Here is a 9,709-nt window from a genome sequence, read left to right as displayed (position 1 = left end):
CACCACTGGGTTCCCCATTTTAGCTTACAGGTTAGCGGAGAGCCATATGCACCCATCAAAAGAGACAGGTGGCTCGCAAGCCATAGGTTGCAGACCAATTGGGTTAGTGTGAATGCACTGTATGTGCAGTCCACCTCGATAAACATTGCGAAAGAAACTTAGAGAAGTGGGGCTGGGGAAGATTAGTGACCAATCAGAATACACTTTGGGCTCAATTTGGACATTTTCACGAAGGACTGATCTCAATTTAGTTTCAAGCAGTTTCAATACAGTACTGTACGTATATTGTGGGACAAGCTCACTTGTTATACGAGCTGCATGCTGACCACTATGCAGTAGTCTTATCATTGGTGGGGTCATTTTTAACAAAAATAGTGACAAAAAGGTTACTCACCTTTTTAGAGATACTGCACAATAGTATTGTCCACTTGGAATTGTTCTTGGTTGAAGAACACATTTAGAAGATCAAGATCTCCCAAAAGACTCAATTATGGTCCCAGTCTTGACCCCCTAGAGCAGGCATGGGCAAACCGGTCCTCGAGGGCCGGTGTGGGTGCAGGTTTTTGTTCCAACCGATATAGCACAGACAGTTTAACCAATGAGATTCCTGCAGAAAACAAGAAGCACCTGACTGCAATCCACTGATTGCCCTTGTAGGACACCGGATTGGTGAAAAGGTGCCCTCTCAATGGGTTGAAATGAAAACCTGCACCCACTGCGGCCCTTTGTGGAATAGTTTGCCCACCCCTGCCCTAGAGTCTTAATGTTGACTTTGTCTCAGTGGTGCTTGGTTTCCGGTGGGTCTTGGTCCCAGATAGTAGGTCCTGTAATTTTCGGACTATGAACTGCTACATTTTCTCCTTGCAATTGAAACCCTGCGATTTATAATCTAGTGCAATTTATGTTCGTTTTTTTCCATGCTAATGAGCTGCCTGTTATTTTGTGTGCTTAGGTGATTGACAAATGTTGATGCAATTTATAGTAAGGTGCACCCTTTAGTCCAAAAATTACAGTAGTCTTGAGCACAACACTACTGTATGCATCGTAAGTGCTTTTTCTGTTGTTCTTGTCATTAAACTTAAATATATTATGTAAAATATATGAATGTTTTTAATCAGGGGTGCCCAACTCTGGTCCTCCAGGGCCTCTATCCAATGTGGTTTCCATGTCTACCTCCACCAACACACTTGAATCAAATTATCAGGGTGGTTATCAAGCTTCTGGACCACTTGCTAATGAGTTGATCATTTGATTCAAGTGTGTTAGAGGGAGGAAATATAGAAAACAGACTGGATAGGGGCGCTCAATGACCGGAGTTCGGCACCTCTTATTTTAAATGGTCTTAAAAAAGGATTAAAAAATACTTTTTTTCATTTAAATTCTCCATTAGAATAAACGACAGTAAAAATGATTCAAACGACACATGAGACACTCTGTCGAGCATTGTGATGGTGAGATGTTATTTTTTTTGGTGCACTTATCAAATGTGGCCCTTTAAGCCGCCAGCCTCGTGATCATCATAGCACTGCCAAAACACAATGAGCATTAATGGATGAGAGATGAAAACCCAAAGCGCTTTCCCTGATAGTATTTATGTTACATCACAGTCAACTGTGCAGCCATTTCTGCTTTTTTGAGATGATCTCTTAGTTATGGCAGATGTGCACACAGACTTTATCCTCAATGACCTTCCAACTTGTTTTTTCCTGACGGTTTCTACTTTATTAAGTCCACCTGTTCTCTCTGACAAAATGAGCACTAACACTAACGTAAAGATGCTTCATGGGAAAAACTCTGCTTTGAACTGGGCTAAACTGTCCTTTTGACGCTGTCAGGTGACCGGTGTTAGATTCTCAGGTATATTATTCATTTTCACACGTAATATTATATGAGCATTGGCATCACTGCCCTCTACAGGACATCAGAAGCTATGGGCAACCCATTTGTAAAGCTGCGCTCCGTTAATATCACATTTATCTCATCTCATTTTCTGAACCGCTTTATCCTCATTAGGGTCACGGGATACCCTGAATCGGTGGGCAGCCGATTGCAGGGCACAAAGAGATGGTCAACCATGCACATTCCCACCCATATTTAGATGCAATTTAGAGTGTCCAGTCAGCCTACCATGCATGTTTTTGAAATGTGGGAGGAAACCGGAGTACCCGGAGGAAACCACGCAGGAGAACATGCAAACTGCACACAAGTGGACGTGACCTAGATTTGAACCCAGGACCACAGACCTGTGAGGCCGAGGCGCTCACCACTCGCATCACCGAGTCGCCAATATTGCATTCAGTGCCACACAATTTGTTTCAAATATGGCGTGAAAATGTTAGTGTTCAACAAGGAAAAATAAGAAGGTTGGAACCAACTGGAGATTGAACACTGTGAGACGGATGCGCAAGGGTGAGCAAACTATTCCAGAATGGTCTGCAGTGGGTGCGGGTTTTTTCCGTTCCAAACTGTTGGATCTAATCGATAAACATTCAATAACTTCGAATTAGAGGAAGCACACAGAGTCGGCCATGATGAGTTTTATCTAGCTTCAGCTGAAGGAGGGGGTCAGAGCAGCCAGCGGCAGGAGCGCGTCTATCCTCCAGCCTGACTAGTTTGAACTCCCTGAATCCCCCCAGCAGGTCGACTAGTTTTATTGACAAAGGTCATGTGACATAGGTACAGACTTTAGGCGGGAAACTGAACAAAGAAATGGGTCTGTCATGGTAGATGACGCGCCCCCAACTCATAGGTGTCACGGACGGAAATTTCCGCTCGGTCATGCAAAATTCTATTCTAGTGACTAAACTAAATAAACCTATTGACTAATAAAAAGCATAAGAATACATTCCATACTCCACATTTCCCCCTGTAGTTACTATGAAAGAATTTTCATTAGACATCAATTTATATCCCTCCCCTCCAGGTTCTAGAATACAAATATCATCAACAGTTACTTTCAACAGGGTATGGAAAATAATAAAATCACTTGTCAAGGCAGAGGCGAAAAACTCGAGGTATTTAGCGTCATTCGAGAAAAATTCCTCTGCGTCCCTCTTAATGAGCGAACACAATTTTTTAAGTCAAGACAAGTACAATTACCCGGACGGCTCGACATCGTGGGACCCGTCACACTTCGAAAGCGCAATACTCTCCAGTATGGTTTGCCATGCGGTGATACTGTATGTCACTGTAAGCTACCAGCGTGTGCTGGATAGTGTTTCAAATCATAACTTTGATACAGGGGATTACACACAGAAAAAATACAGAACAGAAACAAAATCGCAAATGAGGGAGTTGCAAATTTAAACAGCATTGACTGGTTTCGTCTGGGATGAAGGTGCAGCAGTGTTCTCCCATCATGGCACACACACCTCCATCCTCTGTCCCGCAACATCCCTAAGGGCTATGACAGTTTGGTTAATAAACACTCATGTAACAGTTCAATGTCTTTACACGAAGCATAACTTTATCCACCCCAAGTTGGGAAAATAGCAACTGTATGATTTTCTGGGGGGGCGGACCACAACTTATGGTCACCAGGAACATCACTACCCCAGATTGCATCATGTGGTTTGAATTGCACTGATTTTGCACTGATTTTGATCTCTTACTATTATGTTCACTCCCCTTAAAAGGAATGCATCTCATCTGCACCACTGCAGATTTAAGTGTGGCGTCTAGACCCAGTGAATTCAGGTTGTCAGGATACCACACGTCTTCTTCATAGTAGTTCTCCAGATTGTTCTTTCATCTTGCTGTTGAGGGATCGAAGACCCTCCAGGGCCTTGGTTAAACTCCCGTCAGCTGCTGTGTTGTTCGGGATGAACGTGCAATTTGGTCAGCGAGCTTATACTCATCTGGTACACTGCGGGGAACCCCGATGTTGATGTAGGTTGGGTCCCCATCCAAGAGCGGACCGCTTGGCTCTGCCTTTCCAGTGATGAGGCAGGACGTTTCCTGCACTTGTTTTCCAACTCGAGTCTCTGTGGGCGGGGCGTTCAGATACGCCCAGGTTGTCACTGACAGTGCAGTCACTGACAGTCCAGTCACTGTGATGTGGGTGGCAACAGCTTTCACTGTGGCTTCTGTATAGAGGTGCAAAGTCTATGGGAGGTCAGGGTTAAGTGAGGGGTGCTCGTGGCAGGTGAGTAGACGTCAGATGAGTTTCTTCACGGACAAGGGTTTTGACACCGTCCGACTTAGTCCACTCAGAGTCACCTGTCTCGAACACCTTGACCTGAATCGACTTTGACTTTTCAGCGATCTTTGCTGCTGTGGAGGTTGGTGAGTTGGGCCACGAATGGGTCTTCCCATCGTGGAGAGAACCAGGACTTCACTTTTATGACTCGGATCAGGATCCAGTCACCTGGCTACACCACCTCCTGCAAGATAGACAAATATCACGGCAGCTTATATGTTCTTTGGATAAGTTTCTCTCCTTCATCTTCCCATAAAGGAAGTTGGAATGGTCTTCCAATAACTATCTCAAAAAGTGTTAATCTCAAGCTAGTTCTACCAGTTGTTTTGCCATGTTTTGCACTATGCTGTTTGAAAAATGAGCTCCATTGTCACTCCAGATGATTCTGGAGATCCCATGTTCTTTACAGATCAATAAAATAACAAATTAAACAGTTCCTACAAAAATTTTAAAATAGGTATTTATACCTCTTCACCATACCTCCCCCCTGTTGAGACATTTATGGCTCAATTATGGAATACATTTTTGGTAGGCACGGTAGGCCTTTAGCTTTGTACAGTTCGTCTGCTGACTGTTCTTGAGATCAGCTCAGTTTTGTTGTTGTGCATGCTGCTGTGTTCTGTCGTTGTCTTTAACACGTGCTTAACATTCATCATTATGTTTGTGAAAATTTAAATACCTTATCAGCAATGTTCCCTCTAATTTTTCGTTGGTCTGAGCAGAAAGTCAACCTCCCTGAGCGCACTGAGTACCAGTGTGAGCGACATCATCGGTACTCGGATGATTCGCCTAAAGACGTTTCGCCGACGGACGTTTGACAGACGGGCAGGTCGCCGAATGGACGTTCCGCCGAACGTTCATTCGGCCGAACGGAGGTTTCGCCGAAACGGGATTCGCGCGCTCGCCCCGCCCCCGGATCGTGTGTGTACAAGTTTTTCAACCTCGGCCCGCGGGCCATATACGGCCCGTTAGGATTTTTAATCCGGCCCGCCGCCGGTGTTGTCCAAATTATAGTAAAAATCAATGTTAGTCTACCATCAATGGCAGCCCGGGAATAAACACTCTTGGGCGGGCAGATGTAGCAGAACCGAGCCGTAAAATGACAGCAATCGGGTCAAATCCATCCTAAAACAGCATTTAATGATTAAATACAAATACTGGAGCTCTTTGGACATTAGAACCGAGCCCAGGGAAGTGAATTCCTCGGTAAAATGTCGCGATGATGTCGCGATGGAGGCAAAAAAATGTCCATATACGTCCATTCGCCAAACGGCTTAAAATGCTCTCAAATTCGGTCAAATCCAGCTGAAAACAGCGTTTAATGATTAAATACAAATACTAGTATTTGTATTTAATCATTAAACGCTGTTTGAACGAACGTTCATTCGGAGACCTGTCCGTCTGTCAAACGTCCGTCGGCAAAACGTCTTTAGGCGAATCATCCGGTCACGACATCATCATTGCTCGCTATGGGCACACCAGTATCACACCTGCCACAAGCAGGTGCATGTCAATGTTCCCTCGAATTTTTCATGTAAAACATGCTGTAAAACACGAAAAACATAAGTGGACAGAGCTACTGCCACTGGCTGCTGCTTAAACGGCGCCATCATGAAGAAAGGGGTAAAAAAAAAAAAAAAAAAAAAAAAAAAAAAAAAAAATCAGTTTTTTTTTTTTTTACTGCGCGCCATAGGATTGCTGCTGCGCAGAGGAGACGAGAGTAGTGCGCAATTGCGCACGCGCGCAGCTTAGAGGGAACAGTGCTTATCAGTCAAAATTAAACATGCTAGCTGATATTCTATTTTGAACACTGCTTCCTTAAGATCAAAACCCATATTTGTTTTTTCCTCTTTCCTACAATTACACAAATTAACTAATCATACTAAGAATAGGAAAAATACAAAAAGCAAACCAGGCTGCTTTCTCCTCAGGAAAACAGCTTTCCCGTTCTCTGTAACAGTTTAGATTCACATCAATTAATATTCAGAAACAAAATGCACACATTTATAATTCTGAAAAGAATTGAACCCACTAAAATGTAACCACCCCTTGTTTGTCAGGGTCAACATTTTTAGCATAACTGTGTCTTTTAGAGCAATTAAAGCCCATTACTTGCATACTAATCAAGTCCCAATTCAATTAACAATGTGTATCGCGTTGCATATTAACCTCAGTTGTTTGAAATTCAAAATATCCCAAACTAGTAGTCTTTTAATCAAATGTAACATTCCATTGTCTTTGGAGTTTGCCAATCAGCTCCTATAAAACTTTCTTAATCAATATTTCTCAATAGTCAGGCATAAAATTAAAATCTAGTTACATTTCTATCCATTGTAGTTTCTCTTTTCTCTCTAATTGTTTACTTTAAAAATCTGTAAGAAGGTTTGGTCTCAATTGAAACGCTTTCATCTTTTTTTATGGAGACAATAAAAACAATATAAAAAGTTCCTTATGGTTTATCGCATTGCTCCTCGAGCAATAATCTTTCCAATCAATATTGGAGTGCTTTCCATTACGTTTTATCACGTCAAAAAGTTTATCTTACCTGCCTCCGCATACGTTTCAACTGAGAGAACCTTCTTACAGAGCACAAAATGGATCCGCTATTTTCATGTCTGCTGGTTTGGTCAGGAACATTTGCACTCTCATCCTGGGTTGCTCATCATGTTTCCTGTTGAGAAATGCAATCTCCCTCTGCCAACCCAAAATTAATGCGTTTCTTTAAAGTTTTTTTCTTTTATGCAGACATATGATTAACCTCATCCTCCAATTCCAATCGTGTAGTTAATAATGGCGTTTGGTACATTCCACTAAATTGGATTTCCATATTTTTCCGGAACGAGATATGGAAACTTTTGTCAATTCAGTCAATTATTCTGTTAACACAATTTGGATGCCATTATCACAACTTGGATACTTTGGAATTTGGTATCAAGCACTGTCTTTTCAGTGCTCCTAAATTTTGCATAGCAGATTTGTTTCTCCACTTCAATTTTCACATTTGGAGTACTGCTGCTTTTTCCATTAAAAAATTCCTTGGACAAAATATTTTTCCATAATTTGTCGTTGCCATCCCTGGAACGGGCTTATTGGCGAATTCCGAAATCGATTCCAATTTGCTAAATCATTTTCCACCTTGATACCTAACCGATTGATTATATCTTGGTGGTCGGCCAATTAGAAACACAAAAGACAAACAAACAATCATTCATGTTCACACTCATTTTCAGAAATCAGTGGTCTGCAATTTTTTCATCACTGGTTAAGAGCCATCCCCAGTCTGGGGCTTCTTGGCAGCTAACCACCTTTTTGCTGTGCTATCAGCCTAATCATTCTCAAAAGAAATAGGTTAACGTCATTTGGTTGACATCAACTGTTTGATGCTAATGCAATTCGTATATCATTAATATTCTAATAGTCATTAAAATGAACCACGCCAAAGCATATTTCACTTGTTCCGGGCAAAACAAGGAATGCTTTTTGTGCACTTAAAAACATTCCATGCCTCTTCCGTCCCAGGGAAATCATGCCTATCCTAAATCAATTATTTTATCTAAATTTACCTAATAATTTGGATAAATGCCATTTCTGCATTGTTTTCATGTTTGATATCATTAATAATTTGGATGATTCTTAATACTTAAGTCTAAATTGCAAATCACTCTCATATTTCTAAAACCCAATAGTTAAAGCTCTGGCTGAATTCCTATCCGCTCTAAGAAGGCGGTTTTATTTAAAATAAGAGCCATTTTCTGTGCTCACTGTTACCTCAATTAAAATTTAGGGAAAATAACCTTTCACTAAGCATTTCCTAATATAAACTTCAGTGTTTAATAAAGGACCCATAATTTGTCACTAATATATTACAACACTGTCATCTCTCTGTCTCTCTCTCTCCTTCCCTCCCCCTCCGTGGGGAGACAATCGGACTCAAGTGATTTAGGTTCAAACCTGCAGTGGCATTTGCGTGCTGTGGTTCCTCTCTCTCTTTGTGCAGGGGGAGGGGGCCTTGGGCTGGGCTGGTGTGGGCTCTCTCCTGGGTCCAGGTGTGAAAAGGGGCAGTAAGAGCTATGGGCGAGCCCCCCCACCCCCCCCCCCCCCTCTTTTTGTTTGCACCGGGTGTGCTTGGCTTGTCGGGTGAGGGGTGTCCGCTTCTGTGAAGGGGGCCTGGCCGTAAAGTGGGCTTCTTGCCTGGCTCCACATTATTCGGCCATTTTCGTCCTTTGTTCTGTCTTACATGTGCTCATTCCCCCTTCTCTCTCCCTTTGTAGCTCATCTTGCCAAAGGCCGTACCTCTTGAGCTCATGTTCAATGATCTTCATAGGGAGGGCCCCAATTTTGAAATGTTGTTCTCCATGAAGATAGAAAGTTTCTTGAGGAAAGACAACCACCTAAAGCAGCTCCTCATCCTTTCTGTCCAGAATCTTCACAACCATGTTAACCATGTTTTTGTTTCATTCTTCAATGATCAGGAAAATCTCTCAGCATGAATTCCACATCTTCTTACTTCACGTCCCTTTGTTTGAACGTTTTTTTTAAACAATGGTCACATGTTACGCTATTAATACATTTAAGGCGATATTTTATGGCGATTCTTTAGGGACGTCCCATCTAATTTATTATCTCTTTAATACTTATCTTTTATTATCCTATTTATCCGTCTACGCCGTCTTTTTAACCGTTATTCTCTTCATTCCTCTCGATTCATGAGCGCATACTGAGCGCATACCAAGCGCGTACCGAGCGCGTCTTAAAGCGCGTCACGGCCTACTTCCGGTTCTTAACAAACGCTTCTGGTTTATATAATAGTAGTACTATACTTTTTAATCTAGCGCTTTCTTACTCATCGGGTGCAGTATTTTTGGAAGCTTTATTTTTGACAATCTCCAGAAATCCTTTACCGAGGGACTATTTCACCCCCTAGGTTAAAGCCGCGTCACCAGCTTGCCTTACGAACGTCACTTATGGCCGAAGTGTACGTCCGCCGCATACCTTGTGTATTACCTTCTTTTTTGACATACATACTCCCCAACGATATGCATTTATCCCCGATTTATGAGGCGTTTTTCTTCGACTTTCTCACGATTGGAAAAACGGGATTCCCACCAGACTTGTCCTAAATATTAATTTTAAACAGCCCCTTACCGTCTCTGTGCCTCCTCCTTTTCGATGGGGGTTCGTTCTTCAAGCGGGCCACGATCAACCGAAATGCCCTCTCTTTTAAAGTAAGAGTAGCTGACGTCAGTATTCTCGGCTTTCAGTCCACCGTGGTCCGAAAATTCAGAAATGAATCTCCCGGGTTTCTAAGGCACCAGAAAATGTTGGATCTAATCGATAAACATTCAATAACTTCGAATTAGAGGAAGCACACAGAGTCGGCCATGATGAGTTTTATCTAGCTTCAGCTGAAGGAGGGGGTCAGAGCAGCCAGCGGCAGGAGCGCGTCTATCCTCCAGCCTGACTAGTTTGAACTCCCTGAATCCCCCCAGCAGGTCGACTAGTTTTATTGAC

General features: G+C 42.5%; 2 long non-coding RNA genes across 2 annotated transcripts in view; one reads left to right on the top strand and one right to left on the bottom strand.

The window, feature by feature from the left end:
- LOC144067290 (uncharacterized) overlaps positions 1 to 9,709 on the top strand; it is a 52,844-nt gene that overhangs the window by 31,949 nt on the left and 11,186 nt on the right. The gene's annotated exons all lie outside the window — the stretch shown is intronic.
- On the bottom strand, positions 2,533 to 4,863 carry LOC144086637 (uncharacterized). Its single transcript, XR_013304549.1, has 2 exons — positions 3,612 to 4,863; positions 2,533 to 3,403 (listed from the first exon to the last, which is right to left on the bottom strand). It is a non-coding gene; the product is annotated as an uncharacterized LOC144086637 (long non-coding RNA).

The sequence above is a fragment of the Stigmatopora argus genome, chromosome 1 (genome assembly GCF_051989625.1).
Source record: "Stigmatopora argus isolate UIUO_Sarg chromosome 1, RoL_Sarg_1.0, whole genome shotgun sequence".
Lineage (NCBI taxonomy): Eukaryota > Metazoa > Chordata > Actinopteri > Syngnathiformes > Syngnathidae > Stigmatopora > Stigmatopora argus.
The sequence above is the reverse complement of the archived record's forward strand: the minus strand, read 5'-3'. Positions and strand labels throughout refer to the sequence as shown.